Below are 19,160 nucleotides of genomic sequence, written 5' to 3'. Positions count from 1 at the left end.
CAGCCAGCGCGGTGTCATAGAGCCCGCGGGAGCGGGGGCCAGAGCGGCCGCCCCAGCCGGGCCTCCCGGAGCGCGCGGAGGGTCGCGCGCCGCTCGGCCCCGCCCCGCCCCGCCCCGCCCAGGCCCGGCGCGGGGTGTGTGGGGGCTGCTCCTCGCCGCGGCCCGGGGCCCGCAGCCCACAGACCCTGGGCGGCGGAGAAGCGTGCACTGCAGCCTTCCACCCTCTCTTCCTCGCCAGCGCCTTCCGGGTCCCGGAGCCCCTTTTCGTGCTGGGGGGACGCCCGGGCGGACTTACCGGACCCCTAGGTTGATGTAGAGACCGATCTTCAACCTGTCTCGCCCTCTTGGAAAAAAAGAAAATGCTCCTTTTTCATCACTCACAACTATATTTAGGTATCTGTTTTGTTTACCCCCCCCCCCCCCAATCCCAAATCCCGGGTAGAATGCATGGCACATGGCGAGCCCACAATGAATGCAAGATTAAATGGATAATGCCCAGAGAACCGGTACTGAAAATTTTGAAGCTGTATGTTAACGCCCATCGATAGGAAAACCGATAAATAAAGAATGGTCCTTCTATGCTGTGAAATACTATTTCAGCCATTAAAGTGTACATTCGTGTGGTCTGACTCAATAGATCTCCAGGATATATTTTTTTAAAAAACACCTATGTTATGATCCCATTTATGTTTATTTTAATTAGATATTGATGTAGGTGTTCATGTAGGAAAGTGCATTGTTTAAAGGCCTGAATAAAAGGACACACTCTCAACTTCTTACACTGGGATGGGATGCAAGGAAAGGGAAGCCTTTCACTTGTTATTCCACACATTATGTTGTTGGAATTGTGTACAAGCTGACTGTGTCCATGTGACATTTGTGTAATAATAAAGTTAAAAATTTCAAAACACTCCTCTTTCCCAAGCGTCTCGTGAAGAGGAAGCCAAGACGTCCAGGAGCTGTGTGCTGGTTTTGAAATCTGCTTCCTGTGGGATCAATGAATTCTTGTTGATAGATTGATTGATCCATTGGGAGTGGCAGGCCAGGCTTAACCCACATGGCTGGCCTCCACTCAGCCCCGGGGAGGGAAGTTTATTTATTTAAATTTGTAAGTAAGAACATTTCCAACTTGCCAGAGACAGAAAAGGAGGTTTTATTGGGCATAAAGGAGGGAATCGAGAGCGGAACGCTTTTACACAGGGTCCCCAAAAGGGTCCAGGAGTTTTTTTCTTCTTTTCTTTAACCTCAGCCCTTTCATAAATAAATTAAGGGGTGATGAGGTAATTAGATCCCCGCACGATCAGTAATGGAGGAGGGAAGAAGAGGAGAGGAAGTCCAGCTGGAATGGGATATGATCAAAGATCAGCCTTAAAAGACAGATAAAATCAAATCAGCAGGCCTTCCCTAACTTGGAGTACTTAAGGAATTAATCGGCTGACAAGATCAAGGGCATCACTGCTCTGTGAGTAGGTTCTCCTTAGCAAATCTGTCATAGGAGACCTCCTGCTAAGTTAACTACTTCATCGCTCACAGACATCCCAGGACCCACCTTGGAAGCCCCACGCTGTCAAGAACGTGCCAGAGCGTAATACTCATCTCCGCCAGGGTCCTGGGTGGCCATCTTACTCATCCAACAAATACTGAACTGAGCTCCAACTGCTGCCTGGCACTGTACCAGGACTGGGGACAGAGCAGAGAGTGAATCAGACACTGTCCTTGAACTTAAGAAATTCCTAGGTTAGGAGGCCAAGGCCAGACCTTCAAGCTGTAGGCTCCTAAGAGCCTTGGGTAGCCCAGGTCGGCTTGGTACCAACCACAACAGAGGGCCTGTTTTGCATGATGGCGAAACCTTGGCACTGTGTTTCTAACAAAACAAAACAAAAAAATAAATAATTAAAAATAAAATGGAGGGAAGACAGAAAAGCTTCATCGCTTGCCGGGACATTCCAACCGCTCGGAAGTAATTATACTTCTCCAGATGTGTGAGGGTTCTCTGGAACTTGTTTTTTCTGCTCAGTGTACTATTGTCCCACCCTTTCTCCACCACCCAGGTCTGGCCTAAGCCTTCCTCATCGTCATAGTTTTCTGATCTGGATAATCTCTGAGATGCATTCCTTGGCTGAGTAGGGGCCCGCCTCTGGCTTCCCCACTCACCTCGGCCCAACCAGGGTGCAATCACTCTGCTTCTTGACTTGTCTGACTCACCACTAACCCCTGAGCCCACGAGGGAGGAGCAGGATATATTTCCAGCACCAGCAAAAGTGCAGCTACGGCAAACTCTGGAAACATGTTTATTAAACAAATGGAAATAAAAACAAGAAAACAGAAAAAAAAAATGTATAGAAGCAGAAGAGGTTTTGAAATTTTTTTTCCCTAGATGAGCATGTATACCTTGTTTCAGACACCATAGAAATGGAGAGCTAAAACACCTGGGTCTGGTTGCTAGCATGAAAAGTAAAATGGTAACGATACATGAAAAACTCCATGTTATCACTTTTTTAAGTTTAGCTTCTAAACAGGTCAAAATTCCCCGGATACTATAGCAGTAAAGACGGGGAAGCCCTAGATGAGGGAAGTTATTAATATCATCGGGGAGTGGTAAATGCTTTGCTTTTAGAAAGGAAATTCTCAAGAATGTGCATATGGGGTACAAATGAAGGCAGTCCTTCTCTATAAAAACTTTATCTCATAGATGCAAAAACTAAAAGTGCACAGAAGTCTGCTCTAAGTCAAAGTCTGATTTTTTTTTTTTTTTTCATTCAAGTGGGTAATTCCTTGACCCATATAGTGCTTCTAGTCCTTTCATCTCAGTATGCATTCTGTGTCAGGGACTGTGCTAGGCATTAGGAATACAAAGACAAGATACCTGCCCCCACCCCAAGAAGAGAGGAGAGGGGTGAAGATATGCAAATACCCAAACCTCAGTCATACAAAGCCCAATGAGGTGTCAGGAGAGAGATAAACAAGGTAGAGTTCAAAGGAAGAAGCTCTCACATCTGTTTGGGGAAGAGGTGGGGCCTGGGAAGATGGAGACGGGAGAGAGAGACCAGTTCAGGCAGGTGAGCAAACGCAGAGCAGAGGGAAGGCCAGCACACACCTGTGGTCTCCACAGGTGACGGTGAAATGGAGTGACAGTGTGTATGTTAAGAACATCCCAAAACAGCCGAAACCGGTTTGGCTCAGTGGATAGAGCGTCGGCCTGCAGACTGAAGGGTCCCAGGTTCGATTCCGGTCGGGGGCATGTACCTGGGTTGCGGGCACATCCCCAGTAGGAGATGTGCAGGAGGCAGCTGATCGATGTTTCTGACTCTCTATCTCTCTCCCTTCCTCTCTGTAAAAAATATTTAAAAAAAAAAAAAAAAGTTTAAAAAAAAGAACATCCCAAAACAGAACGTTATTCTTGATTATCAACACACATCCTGCTCACTGAGATTGTGAGTACGGTCAACATGGCCAGTCATTTTGTGGTTAAAAGGCAAAATGGTACTTTACTGAAAGATAATTCCCTTTCCTTCATTAGCCTTCTTCTGAAAGAAGTTGTAAAAATGTCCAAGAACTTGTATTGTTTGTTCTAAGTACGCTCAAAACAGAAGAAATAAGCCGAAAAGAAGTCTAATTAAATCCCTGGACTAGAAATGTCAGTCTAGTCCAGTAAAATGGAGGCTTTGAGAGTTAGGGAGACTGGAGAATTTATAAATGTGCTCTAAAGGCTTAGTCATCATTTAATTGTGTTATGTTAATAAAAAAAAATATGCCTTTGATTATGATGTTAGCAAGGGGAAGGAAGGTAACCATGGTAGAATTGAAAAGCACAGTAGAGGTTCTGAAATAACAGGGGAACAAGGAAATGTGATTAAGGCAACAAAAGTAGGGAAAAGGAGAAAGAGGAAATAAGTAAAATAGGTTGAAAGGAATAATATCCAATATATCTGTTGTTATACAATAAATGCTAAATTGCACTCTAAGAAACAGAAATTGTCAAATTAGACATTTTAAAAAATCCAGCTGGATCTTAAATATGAAAAAAAACCATCCTGATAATGTGACAAAGAAAAGTTAAAAATAAAAGAATGAAACAGATTGATAAATGTTCAAAGATATGCTAGATAAATGAAAACAAAAGAAAACAGCATTATTCATAATAAGTAAAAGAACTGGAAATAACCCAAATATCCATCAACTAATGAATGGGTAAATAAAATGTGCTCTACCCATCAAATGGAATATTACTCAGCAATAAAAAGGAATGTGCTGATACATGCTGCAATATGCATGAATCCTAAAAACATCTTGAGTGAAAGAACCCAGTCACCAAGGACCACATATTCTACGATTGCATTTATATGAAATGTCCAGATTAGGCAAATTTATAGAGGCAGAAAGTAGATTAGTGACTGCCTAGGACTTGGCGGGCAGGGGGAATGATGGCCAAAAGGTATGGTTTCTTTTGGAGGAAAGAAAAGTGTTATAAAACTGATTTGTGGTGGTAGCTGCACAACCTTGTGAGTATACTAAAAACCACTGACTGGTACTAAAAAAGTTCAAGAATATGTTTTTAAATCTTCCAAATACTCCAAATAGTAGAGGTTACACAGGCTGCATTTTCTAAACATAATCCAATAAAATTAAATATCAGCAGCAAAGATAGGAGAAAATGTAACCACTTGGAAATTAAGAAACAATCTCCTAAATAAAACAAAAAGTAAAATTTCAAATCATCTATAATCTTAGGAGTAAAACACTGCATACCAAAACCATAGGAATATTGCTAAAACTGTACTCAGAGGAAATCGTGTAGTCTTAAATTTTTTTTTTTAAAAGATGATAAAAAGATGGATTAATTAACTATTAAAAGTTTTAAATTTGTGCAAGAAAACCAAATAAATACAAGTAAGTCAAAATAATGAAGAAAGTAAAAAAATAAAATAAAATCTAAAAAAAAATAACAATTTGTCAAAAGTAGGTGAAGGGATTTGAACGGACCAATAAAATAGAAAGGAAAAATAGCCTAGCATGCCTGAATAAGGGGTAAAGATAGAAATAATAATAATAATAATAATAATAAACAGTAATTGTGAAGAAGAAATTACTGTTGGTTGGCCTGAGAGCCGAAAAATAGAGGGTTCGATACCTGGTCAGGGCACAGGCCTTGGATGCGGGGTTATTTTTTTTTTTTTATTGTTTGTTTGTTTTTAATATATCTTTATTTCAGAGAGAAAGGGAGAGGGGGAGATAGAAACATCAATGATGAGAGAGAATCATTGATTGGCTGCCTCCTGCATGCTGCCTACTTGTGATCAAGCCAGAAACCTGGGCATGTGACCTGACTGGGAATTGAACCGAACCGTGACCTCCTGGTCCACAGGTCAACGCTCAACCGCTGAGTCACACCGCCCGGCAGTATCAATCATTTTAGAAGGCCCGAGGTTCAGATGGTTTACAGTGGAGATGTCTTCAATTTTAAAGAATAAGAGCTTTCATCGGGGGTGATAAATATGTTTATCGCCTTCATTTCTTCATCGTCGTGATGGTTCCGTGGGTATGTGCGTAAATCAAAGCTCATCAAGTGTACGCTTCAAATACGTACAATGTGTTATAGGCCAGTTATACCTCTAAAAAGATGTTTACAAAATGACAGGGAAAGTAGGACTTCAAATAATGACAAACTAACCCTCTAATTCTAAATAGATAAAAAAAAAAATCAGAAGCCATTGTTTTCAGGCATTGGAAAATAGGCAACATAGACTCTGATCCTTGAGAAAAGGGAAATAGACAAGATGAGCTCCGTGTTTGTCCTGGCTTTCTGCCTGCCTACAATCTCCCAGCTGCAGTGCAGAGAGGTGGATCCCAAGCAAAGGAGTCGTCTTCCTGCGCTGAAGAGGCAGAAATCCGTGTCTGAGGCTGCTGAAGCAGCAGGAATTTGCAGGTCAGGGTTCAGAGGCGGGGAGTAGCACAATGGGAGATGGAAGGAGGCAGAAGTCTCTACAGAGGAATTTCTCTGAGTCTTTGGTCAAAGAAGGCTGGGCTGAGGGCTGTATGTGTACCGAGTGAGACTCTGGGAGGCTTAGCACAGAACAAGGCGGAGAGCTGAACAGAAGCAGCAGAGTTTGCTCAGGGTTGGAACAGGTTGGAGTTCAAGCCCCGCCATAGTGGACATGCTAGACATCGTGGGCATTCAGTGGAGACTCCCCAAGGATTAAGGATTGAGGTCTAGTATAAGGGCCATCCCCTAGGACTAAAAGACAAAACCAAAGGAGATTCTCCTGAACAAAACTTAAAACCGAACCTGATAGGAACAGGCTTTACCAGCAATTTGACCACCTTCCAGGAAGAAAAACACAACAACAAAACCCTTGAAAAGAATGTCATAAAATCTAGACTCGCGCCGAAACCGGTTTGGCTCAGTGGATGGAGCGTCGGCCTGCAGACTGAAAGGTCCCAAGTTCGATTCCGGTCAAGGGCATGTACCTTGGTTGCGGGCATATCCCCAGTAGGAGATGTGTAGGAGGCAGCTGATCGATGTTTCTCTCTCATCGATGTTTCTAACTCTCTATCTCTCCCTTCCTCTCTGTAAAAAATCAATAAAATATATTTTTAAAAAAATTTAGACTCGCTAGTATGTATCGTTCAAGTCTACATACCGTAAGAGGTTATTCATGTGGAAAAGATGAAGGAAAATGAGATACATGGTCCAGAGAAAAAGTTAAGAGGATCTAGATGTTGGTCTTAGCAGAAAAGGACTTAACCCAACCACCACAACCTTGTTCAAGGATTTAAAGGGAAAAATGGACACAATGAGGAAACATCTCAGCAGACAAATGAAAAATATTTCAAAATGGGATTTATAGAACAGATAAGCACAGTATCTGAAATGAAAAATTCACCATGTAAAGTTAACAAAAGATTTCAAAGTGCAGCATAAAGTTTAAACGTGAAGAATCAATACAAATGATCTAAATTGGAAAAACAAAGAGAAAAAAAAAATGGGGGGAAAATGAACAGTCTTCATGTTCCGTGGGACAGTATCAAACTGTAACATACCTGTAACGGGAGCCCAGAAGTAGAGAAAAGATAGTGGGGCAGAAGAAAGAAGAGCCAATTATACCTCTAAATTGGCCCTTCCCAAATTCCTGTCATTTTGCAGAAAACATCATCCTACAGATCCAAGAAGCTCAGCAAAGTAGGATAAATACAAGCACACATACCCAGGAACATCATATTCAAAGTGCTAGAAATCGTGAATAAAGAGATGATCTAAACAGCAGCCAGAGAAAAATAAGACATTTACATACGGGGATGGGGGGGACAGGGGGTGGGGGGGGTGGAAAGATACAAGGAGAACTCACTTTTCATTAGACGCAGATTCCAGAAGAAACTAGAGCAAGATCGTGAAAGGGGGGGTGGGGGGGGGGGCGGAATCAAGTGCTAAAATAGAGAAAGTGTCAATCCAGAATTCTCCCCAGCACAAATATCCTTAGAAAATGAGAGTGAGATAAAGACATGTTCAGAAAAAACGAAAGTTAAAGAGAATTCATTGCCAGCCATAAGAAATGCTAAAAGGAAACGCTCCAGGTGGAGGGAAATGATAGCAGGTGGAGGCTCAGATCTGCAGTAAGGAATGAAGAGTCCTGGAAGTGGTAAGTATGTAGATAACTATTTTTAAATCATTCATTCGTTTCTTTGTTTTTATCCTCACCTGAGGATATCTTTTCCATTGCTTTGCGGAGAGAGTAAAAGGGAGGGAGGGAGAGAGAGAAACATCGATGTGAGTAACACATCAATTGGTTGCTTCCTGCGTACACCCCGAGACGGGGTGAGGAACGAACCTGCAACACAGGTACTTGCCCTTGACCAGGAATTGAACCCAAGACCCTTGGGTGCGCAGTCTGATGCTCTAATCACTGAGAAACACTGGCCACACTGAGATACACTGGCCAGGGCTTTTAAATACAATGTTATATGTCCATCATATTGTCTTTGAGATTTTCTTAAAAAGACGACTGTATAAAGCAAAAACTGTAGTATTGTATTATGAGGTTTACATAAACACATGGAATATAAGATAGCACAAGAGGGAATATTGGGGGTGTAAATGGAATTATGTTGTTTTAAGTCTCTTACATTTTACATGAAATGGTCCAATAATTAATCCTTTTCAAATGACCACAATTAAAAATATTAGAACAGCGGTTCTCAACCTGTGGGTCGTGACCCCTTTGGGGATCGAACGATCTTTTCATAGGGGTCGCCTAAGACCATTGGAAAACACATAGATAATTACATATTGTTTTTGTGATTAATCACTATGCTTTAATTATGTTCAATTTGTAACAATGAAAATACATCCTGCATATCAGATACTTACATTACGATTCATAACAGTAGCAAAATTACAGTTATGAAGTAGCAACGAAAATAATTTTATGGTTGGGGGTCACCACAACATGAGGAACTGTATTAAAGGGTCGTGGCATTAGGAAGGTTGAGAACCACTGTATTAGAAGAAGAAAAAAAGTGTTAGAAGAAATTTTAGAAAAACATTTATAATGCCTTGGGTGAGAGAAGCATTCCAAAACAAGGCAGACCCAGGCTTTAAAGGAAATGACTGGCAATTTTAACTTACAAAAACAAAACAACAAAAAACACACACATATTTTTTGGACTGAAGAAGACACCAAAAACAAAGTAAGAAATAAATGAACAACTGGTAAAAATATTTGCAACACCTATGAAAGACAAGGTTTACAATTCCTGCTATACAAAAAAGCCGTACAAATTGCCGTAAAAAAAAAAGATAAACAATTCAACGGAGAAGGGAGCAATGGCTATGAACAGGCAATTCCAAGAAGAGGAAACCCAACAGGTCAGTAAACATATGAAAAACTGCTGACAAAGTCCACTGACCAGGGAAATGACAATGAGAGACAGTGAGGTAGCATTTGTCCCTATCACATTGGTTAAAATAGAGATGTGGTATCAAGTGCTCATAGGAATGTGGAAAAAGAGGTACTCCCATTCCTTGCTACTAGGAAGGGGAATTGTGACAATCCTTTTGGGGGATAAGGTGGTAATATTTACTAAGATTTAAGACAGACATGCCCTTTGACCATGCATTCCCACTCTGGGGAATCCATGCCGTAATTCCTATGTAAGTACGAGAATGTTTATGGCGGTATTGTTTATAGTTTAAAAAATAAAGCCTGAAACAACCCAATGTTTATCAGTAGGGGAATAGTAGAATTCATCATGTACATGAAATAATACTAATGAAACAATATGGAATATTACATAGCTATTAAAAAACAATGCATAGCCTTAGCTGGTTTGGCTCAGTGGATAGAGCATCGGCCTGCAGACTGAAGGGTCCCAGGTTTGATGGCGGTCAAGGGCACATGCCCGGGTTGCGGGCTTGATCCCCAGTGTGGGGCATGGAGGAGGCAGCCAACCCATGATTCTCTCTCATCATTGATGTTTCTCTCTCCCCCTCTCCCTTCCTCTCTGAAATCAATAAAAATATATTTAAAAATAAAGAGGAGGAGGACCTAGCCTTCTCTTCAGAAAAACAAAACAAATTTAAAAAATCAATGCATAAGATCTTTTTTTTCCTAGGAAGGATAAAATAATACTTTATTTTTAGGTGAAAATAATTAATAGAATAATATGTACAGTTTACCTAATTTTTATAAAAATACAAACAAAAAAACAACAACCCTCAAATAAAATCCTATAGATACAAGCTCTTATTGGCCCTGACCAAGATCAAACCCCAAAACTTGCCCCTTGGCCTATGGGGACAACGCTCCAACCCACTGAGCTACCAGGTTAGGGCTGCTCTAAGTTTTTCCAACGTGCTTTAAAAACCAAGAGAAACACAAGCTCTTGTAGCTAATTCTCTAATGAATTCACAGAATAATATGTACTCTCTGATGAAATAAAGTGTGAAAAATGTTCTTTTGCTGCTCACTGAAGTCCCCCCACTCCTCCCAGAAGGAAGAGCAACTCGTCTGCGGGTCTGTGTCCTTTCCACGGGAGGCCGTGACTGAGGCTCAGAGAGGGAGGGGGGTGCACCATCCGCAGGGACCCGACCAGTAAATGGAAGATTCGGAACGTGGCTCCGCGTCGAAGGTGTGCCTCTGTGTTTCAGCAGAACTGTTAACAACACGACAAGCCAGAGCAGACCCTGGAGAGCATCCCCAGTGTGTCTGGCCCCGATTCCACCCCTTAAGGACAGGCCTGGGAGACGGCTTGGGAAATCCCAACCGGGTATCAATACCACCACTGCCCATGGCCTTCCAGAATATTTGTGTCTTTAAAAAAATGACGACTCGGAGTAAGGAGATCAAGTACATCCTTAGTTCCTATGAGCTCAACACTCAGATGAATTCCTGCAATGTAGTGTCTCCGAATGCGGTCAGATGGGAGTTCCAAGGCAGGCTGTGTCGGAAATAACAGATTTCTAAATGAACTTGACTGATAGAAATACAATATTGGGGGCAGGGGTGGCTGGGAATCTACTGAGCAGGGATGATATCTGATCATCTCCGGACGGTCGGGGCCTGGCACAGCTCAAGGTAATTGCTCAATATGCTGGCCAAATTGAATTAGTCCGTGTGCACAAAGGTTTCTAGATCCTGAGGTCCTTAAAAGAAAAAAGACACCCCAGTTTTTCCGGGGCATCAGTGGAAGATAGTAAAGCTAAGCCCCTCGTTTATAAGCTGAGCAGTCATGACATGTAATTGCATCAGGAAGAGCCCTCATCTTGTGAGGTAGCTGCCCAGTTCATAACAATCCATTTTCTGAGAACTGCTCTCTCCCCACAGTGTGGCTGGGGGAAGCCACGTGGTAAGACAGGACCCCTCCCTTTTTCCTGGACACAGGGGATGGTACCAGGGTTTATAAGGGACCTGAGTTGAGCCTGGCCGGTATGGCTCAGTGGTTGAGCATCCACCTATGAACCAGGAGGCCACGGTTCAATTCCCATTCAGGGCCCATGCCAGGTTGTGGGCTCGATTCCTTGGGTGGGGGGGGGGGGGGATGTGCAGGAGGCAGCTGATCTATAATTCTCTCTCATCATTGACTTGACGTTTCTATCTCTCTCTCCCTCCCCCTTCCTCTCTGAAACCAATAAAAATATTTGTAAAAAAATGAGGGGCCTGAGTTGGGCTCATCCAATTTCCTCTCTGAAAGATTCAGCCTTGAGGCTCAGCAGTTCCAATGGTTTCTAGGGTGACTGGGATGAGAAACAAGACAAAATGTAGGCTCCGTGGTTTAGCCATCCTCTGCCGGATGCCTGGGTACATGGAGAAAGCCAATGCTGCTTGTGGGTTCCACCAGAGGACACGTTTGTGTCTTTCAAATAAAGTTTTATTGTTGTTGTTGTTACTCCTCACCCGAGGATATTTTTCCACTGATTTTTACAGAAAGTGGGAGAGAGAGGGAAAGACAGAGAGAAACATCGATGTGAGAGAAACACATCCATTGGTTGCCTCCTGCCTGCGCCCCGACCAAGGCCGGGCCAGGGAGGACCCCGAAACCAAGGGACGTGCCCTTGACCGGAACCGAACCCAGGACCCTTTGATCGGCAGGCCGACACTCTATCCACTGAGTGAAACTGGCTAGGGTTCAGCTAAAGTTCTTTTTTACTTACAGAGCTTGAGTTGACTTTGTGATTTGCAACCAGAAGAGCTCTGACCGATTCTCAGGACTCCTGACTCCTTCCCAGGCCTCCTGAGGCCCCATTACTTTTGGGTTCAGTGAGATGAGACAGCGCCCTTCCGGTAAATTCCTATTCTCTTCACTTAAGCTAGTTTGAATAGGTCTTTGCAAAGAGCTTTGACTAAGACAACATACGCCTGTATGTACTCGGAAGTCAACCTTGGACGAAGCTCCCCCAACCCTATTCAAGATGTCCCTTCATGCCTGTCCTCGCTGGCTCCTCTGCACCTTGCCCAATCCTTGATGCCACATGTGCACGGCCCGGAGGATGCAGGAAGTGACAGGGGGTCCCCCTAAGGAGGCAAAGAACAAGCCTGGGAAGGACCTGGGTTTCAGTCTGGGCTCCATGCTTTAGCTTCAGACTTTGGGGGAGTCCTACACCCTCCTCTGACCTCAGTCTGCGCATCTCTAAAATGGGGGTAACAGTCGTCACGTTTCTGATCACCCAGACTTGTTGGGGGGGGGGGGGGCGGTCCAAGAGTATAAGAAGTTCAACAGGGTAAAGAACTTATTTTGTAATGACCACAAAGTGAACAGATGGCTATGTAGAAAGTCGTGAAAATGAAGAATAACGCAAGAAGAGAAGTAGAAAAAAATTCACGTAAAAGTTACTAATGCCGCTGGTAAGATTTTACTATAATTCCTCAAATATTTTTTCTATGTGTACTTTCTTTTTTCCTGATAAAATTGGGATCCTACTGTTTTGTATGGAGTAGGATTTCTACTCTTTTAACTCAACAATTTGTGAATATTTTTCAAAATTATTCCAATTCATTTTAAATGGCTGCAGTGTTTCATCCCAGACATGAATATTTTTTATTTATTCAGTGAGAGCGCGCAAGGGAGAGAGAGAGAAACATCACTGGTTGATTCTTGTATGTGTCATGATCAGGGATCAATCCCACAACCTTGGCGTATGGGGATGATACTCTAGCCAGCAAGGGCCCAGAAATGAATCTGACTACCATTCCCCATTCATTTCAAGACCCCATGCTGGACACTGAGTCAGGTTAACGGAGGGAGAGGTCAAAGATTCCGGGGTCAAGACCAGCTCGAGATCAAGAAAGACTTCATTCCACTTGGACTTTGAATGTGTTTGTGTCTGTATTACCTATGCACATGATTAGAGGGTTGGAAGTCTTCAGAGGAGTTGAAATCTGAGCTGACTATTGAAAATGAGCAGGATGTTTTTTTAGGAGAGAAAAATGTAGGGAAAGGGGAATTCCTAATGAAGGAAGTGAAGCCAAGGTGTAGAGACACGAAACAAAACTGGATTACGGAACAGATTTCTTTATCCAGAAAGAGGGCTCACGTCAGGAGCTGGCAAGTGCACAGGCAGGATTGGAACCCAGGCCTGCCCAGTTCCTCAGTGCTCACGAGTAACCACTACCCCTTTAGCAGGGACCTGGATCCCCCTGGATTGGGGGCAGACTGCTTGCAGTCTGGGTCGGTGAAATGAAGGAATTGAACTAGCTGGTACCTAAAGCTCTGTCCAGGCTCACTTCCTGTGAACCACGTTCTGATTTACCACAGTCTGTTTGTCGACCACCTGGGGTCCAATGGGCCTGATGAGCCTGCCAAGGGTGAGGGGCTCTGCAGGGGTTCCTAGGAATTTCTAGGAAAGCTCTCTGAGTTTCTGGGAGGCTACCAGGGACTGGTTCTGCGGCCCAGGCCCCATCTTGGAGCGCTTCTGTGGTTGGGGGTACGGCCCGCAGGCTCAGTGCATTTGACCTCACTGCCCAAGGTCATGCATTACATCCCATTGGCAGAGAAAGGCCTACCTGGGGTTCCAGGGGGCAATTTCCAAGCACATAAAAGGGCAAATGTGGGCCAGAGCACTGCCCCGAGAGGAGCCATTCCAGGGATGGTAAACTGGGCCCACTGGCTTGTCCATTTGAGCAGCACAACGTTTATTAAAAAGTTTGGACTGGTTACTAAACAATTAAATATGGGAGGTTTTCCAGATTCCCAGATGCTCGTGGAAAACGGGAAGACCTGACAATACGGGGCCCACACTCCCACGGCGGCGACGGGCTGGACTCTGGCTGCCCCTCTGTGGTGCCGACTTCCTCAGCCCCCGGATGCCCACTTGGCCCACACACCTCACCAGGTGACCCTGGGCCCTGGAGGCCCTGGAGTTTGAGACCTCAATCTAGGGCGGCTCTGTCATTTTACGGGTGAGGAAATGGAATCCTAGAGAGAGGAAGAGAGAGGTGCAGACGGGAGATCCCAGATGGTTTCCAGGGTGAAACTCCCAGCATGTGTTTCTTCCAGAGCACAAGCCCTGGGCAGAAAACCGGGGTTCCTGTGCCTGCGGCGAAGGCTGAGAGCCACCCTGTGCCAGGAGTGCCCCCTGGGCTGGTGCCTCCAGAATCCCTTGTAACCTGCCACTCCACCCACTCCCTCCCTCCTCCTTCCTTTCCTCTCCCCCTCCTCACCCACTGCTTCCCTCCCCTTCTCCCACCCTCCCCCTCTCCATCCCAGCCCCACCCCCACCCCCAAGGGCTTGGGGATCACCTGGCACCACAGTATGCTACTTGCTTACTCAGAAAGGCCCAGCTGCCAGAAAAAAAATACCCTGGGTCTTTCTTCTTCCTCTTCTTTTTAAATGTATTTGTATTGATTTCAGAGAGGAAGGGAGAGGGAGAGAGAAATAGAAACATCAATATGAGAGAGAATCATGGATGAGCTGCCTCCTGCACGCCCCACACTGAGTACAAGCCACAACCCGGGCCTGTGCCCTGACCGGGAATCGAACCGTGACCTCCTGGTTCATAGGTCGACACTCAGCCACTGAGCCACACCGGCCAGGCCGAAAATGGTTTTTTGAAATGTATCCGTTCAGCAAATATTTATGAGTGCCACGCTGGGCAATGGAGACACTGTGGGGACCAGAGAGTCGTCCCCACTGTCAAGGGAGAAAGGACAATAAGAGGAAATTATTGCCTCGAGGAGCAGTGGTGCCGGAGCTGCTGTGAGGAGGAAGGGGGAGCTTAGGGCACTCCTGGAAGCACAACAGAAGGACCCAATGACTCAGGGTGTCCAGCAGCCTCGCTGAGGAAGCCACATTTAAACAGAGACCAATTTGTACTTTGGAAATAGAATTGAGCTTTTGACAGATCCATGCTTGCTTCTGTCCTTTACACACTTTTTCCCTTTAAAAACATTTTTTAAACGGAGGTAAAATTCACATAACATGAAATTCACCACGTTAATTTAAGTGTTTTAAAGTGTAAAATTCAGTGGCATGTAGTACATTCACAATATTGTGCAGTAGGGAGTTCTCTTTCAGAAATTAATTTATTCTAACAATTTCGACTTCACAAAATGTTTTAAAAGCAGTAAAACAAATGCCCTGGTTTTGGGGGTGTTTATTTTTTAATATCTTTAAGAATTCTTTCTATGTTAAGGATGTTGACTCGTTCGCTGTCAAATGCGGCCACTTTTTTTGCGGTTGGCCATTTGCCTTTCGTGTGTGTGTGTGTGTGTGTGTGTGTGTGTGAGAGAGAGAGAGAGAGAGAGAGAGAGAGAGAGGTATGATTTATCATCTGCCATGTTTCCTGCCCCCATGCCACCAGTGGCACCTTAACTCTCCTTCAGTGAATCAGGAACAAAAAAGAAAACCCGCTTCGATGTGCGTGTAGAAAAGATAAAACAATTGCATATGAGAATTTTTTTTTCTTTTTTGTTGCTGATTAACTGAAGGAGTGAAGAAGGGCCTGCTGGCGACACAGAAGCAGGAAGCATGGCCCATGATAAAGCATGAGCCACAGCGTCCCTGTCAGCCCTCGGAGACCGCAGCCGGCGCTGGCGGCGATAACCGGGTTGGGGTTGGCAGGGTAACCCTGAGCCTCTGCTCTTGCCGGAGCCTTGATGACACTCCAAGAGCTGGGCCTCCGGAACAGGCCGAGGACTGGCACGGTCTCCCCTGTCACAAAGGAAACGCAATTTCAAGAAACAAAGGAGGCTCAGGGGTCGGTGGGAAGAGCCTGGCGGTTGGAGTCGGGGAGGCCTGTGCCTCCACCCTCCACTGTGCAGGCGAGGATGACCCCCCTACCGTCCCAGTTACCCGACCTCTGAAAAGGGGGCCATGATCCTACCCCCCAAGGAAGGTTGGGGGGCACTAAGGAAACCTCTGGCACAGCTCACCCAGAGCTCCAGTGTCAGCAAGGGGCAGAGCTGGGCCCTGAACTCACGTCTGTCTGGTTCCAAAGACTCAGCTCTGCCTCTGCACGAGGAGCCAGTACTGCTCAACGAATGAGCTTGTCACTCCTGTGAGGAAGCCGAATACTGCCTAGCATTGAAGAGCGTCATAGCAAGCCCGGTAAAGGCCAGTGGGGTGTTTGCTGGTGTCTGGCAGACACGAGGGTGCCCCTCTCTCCTGCTTCCCTCCATCACTAACCACCTCCAGCTGGGTCCCTGGCTCCTGGCCAAGCACTCCACAAAGCCGGGCAGCCTGGGCTGGTGGGAGGCCCCAGGAGCAGGCCAAGATCCGGGTGCCACCCTGCCTGTCGTTCACAGGCTTTGGGCCATGCCTTGCCTTTCCTCACCTGGCGATGCCTCAGTTTCCTCGCCTATAAAATGAGGATCCCGGATCGGGTGTTTCTAGGATCGCAGCGGGTAAACCAAGGACGCTTTTGGGACCATGGCTGGCACGGTGTTCAAAAAAAATGTGCACTTGTTGTCAATGCTCTTGGGGAACTTCGGGTGGTGTTGGAAGGACAATCCGTTGTCACGAGACAAGATTATGAAGCAGTGTAGAAGACAGGACCCAATTCAGTTAAACACAAAACCATTCTACGTATGTGGACGGGGGAAAGGACCAGAAGGACATGTCGGCAGTGCTTGGCTACCGGTGGTGAACTTACAGAGGAATCTTTTTCTTTGTGTTTTCATGTATTTCCTGCCATGCACTTTTACAATCAAGAAAAGTAAATTAATATTGAATTATGTTGTATACCTGGAACTAAAATAATGCTGTATGTCAACTATACCTCAATAAAAAAAGAGAGAGAGAGAAAAGCAAACAAATAAAAGCTCTGAAAGCTGAGAGGAGCTACCACTTGGATCTGGGCTCCTGGAGGGGATGCCCCAGAAGGTAGATGTGAGTGGGGCCTTCAGTGATGGCAGGCTTTGAAGAACTGGGGAGCGGAGCCAGCAGAAGCCTTTTTATTTCTTTGGGTTTTTTTTTTTTTTTTTTTGGTAATTTTATTTATTTTTAAAATATATGTCTATTTTTAAAAATATTTTTCTTGATTTCAGAGAGGAAGGGAGAGGGAGAGAGATAGAAACATCAATGATGAGAGAGAATCATTGATCGGCTGCCTCCTGCACGCACCACAATGGGGATCAAGCCCGCAACCTGGGCATATGGCCTGACTGGGAATCCAACCGAGACACTCAACCACTGAGCCACACCAGCCGGGCCTCTGTTTTGTTTTTTTTTTTTTTGGTCTGTCTCCTCCCCTAGACTGTGGACTCCTTGAGGGCATGGTCCATGGCCTAGCTTGTTCACTGCTGTATTCCTAACAACTAAAACAAAACAAAAACCTCAAAAAAACCTGTTGCCTAGTATGTGCTCAATAAATATGGATCTAGCGACTGAATAACCTTGACAGCTCCTCTTCGCCTGGGAGACAAGGATGTTGTCCAGCTGGTACACTGCCAAAACGGAGGTGCGTGGTTTCCATGACAACAGAAGAGGGCCAGCCAGGCCAGCAGCAGGAGACAGACACAGGAATTGTGAGCTCTGCCTCTTTTCAAGGTGCAGCCTGGACATGGAGAACATTGCGGTGGGCTTTTTCAACAGGTGTTGAGGGGGAAAAGGAACTTCATAAATATGGTTAACTCAGTTGATCACTGGTCAGGTGTGTCAACTCAGGCAGGTAGTTGGATCTTGGATGGAGGGGGAAAGGCTCTTAGTAGATGGAAAGCCAGAAACTCAGGAAAGTTTGGTTCTAGTCTGGACCCTGCTGTGTGACCGTAGACAAGTTACTTAATCTCTCTGGGCCTCAGCATGTTCATTCATAAAATGGGAGGTTTAACCAGCTCTAAAATTACTTATACAAAGACCTGTGTGGTAGGAATGTAAAAGTGGCTACAGCTGCTGTTTTCAACAGTTTGATGACTTCTCAAAAAGTTAAACCTAGCATTATCATACAACCCAGCAATTCCACTTGTAGGTATACACCCAAGAGAATTGAAAACAGGTAAACCAATACTTGTGCTCGAATATTCATAGCAGCACTATTCACAATAGCCAAAAGGCCATGAATGGATGAATAAAGAAAAGGTGGTGCCCATACAATAGAATTCAGCCTTTTAAAGAAATGAAGTACTGATACCTCAAAAAAATTATACGAAGTAAAAGAAGCCAGACTCAAAAGCTCAAATATCGCATGATTCCGTTTATATTAAATATCTAGAGCAGATAAACCCTTAGGGACAGAATGCAGACTGGTGGTTGCCAGGGGCTGGAGGGAGGACTGGAGAGTGACTGCCTGAGTATGCAATTTTTCCTTTCCGTTTGGGTTAACAAAAATGTTGTGGAACTTGATAGAGGTATTGCTTGCACCATATTGTGAATGTAATATGTGCCACTGAATTACACCCTAAAATGGTTACCTTTTATGTGAATTTCACTTCAATTACCAAAAAAAAAAAAAATGTCCTTTAAGAATGTCTTGAAGCCTGAAGTTATAGAATGGAATTCTGGGAGCCTAAGAGATGGGCAAGACTAAAGGTCGAGTCATGGATGAAGTTGAGAGATCATTACAGTCCTCCTGTACAATTATGCTGCCAAGGTGACATGCAGAGGGAATATGAATTTGCAGAACTGGAGTGTGGATTTGTCTCTGGCTGCATCGCCATGGTGGCATCCTAGGCCTCAGGCTTCCTATCTGCAAAATGGGGCTGATGCCTCTCCCCTTTTCCTCAGAGCACTGTGCACCTATCTTCATAGGGTGAACCCTGTGGGGTGAAGCCAGTCACAGCACCTTTTTCTACCAGGGATGGAGCCTGCAACTGGGCATGTGCCTGACCAGGAATGAACCAACCCTCTCATGCGCAGGAGGGACACCTAACCAACTGGGCCACACTGGCCAGGGCTGGCACCCTTTCTAAGCACAGCAGATTGAGAGCTATTCTTCCTTCCAGGAGGAGCCAGTAAGTAGGTCCAGAAGCCACTGGTAAGGCAGGGGCATGCTCAGGTTAACCGGCTGGATTACTGTCTGGCCTTGGGCAAGTCACTCATTTCCGTTTCTTTAGCGGTAGAATGGAAAGAGCTATGTCCAGCTTGGAGAGAGGATGTGCGCAGAGCAATAGGCACTCAGTAATGAAATCCCTTTCATCTTTTTCTGTGGCTGCTCCCAGCAGCACTCTGGAACACACACAAAAAACCCTGCCGGTTCCAGAACCCACCCAAGAACCTCCGAGCTCTAGCTCAG

The sequence above is a fragment of the Myotis yumanensis genome, unplaced genomic scaffold (genome assembly GCF_028538775.1).
Source record: "Myotis yumanensis isolate MYYU_CA2020_CCGP unplaced genomic scaffold, mMyoYum1.0.hap1 SCAF_19, whole genome shotgun sequence".
NCBI classification, from domain to species: domain Eukaryota; kingdom Metazoa; phylum Chordata; class Mammalia; order Chiroptera; family Vespertilionidae; genus Myotis; species Myotis yumanensis.
This window is presented reverse-complemented; position numbering follows the sequence as displayed.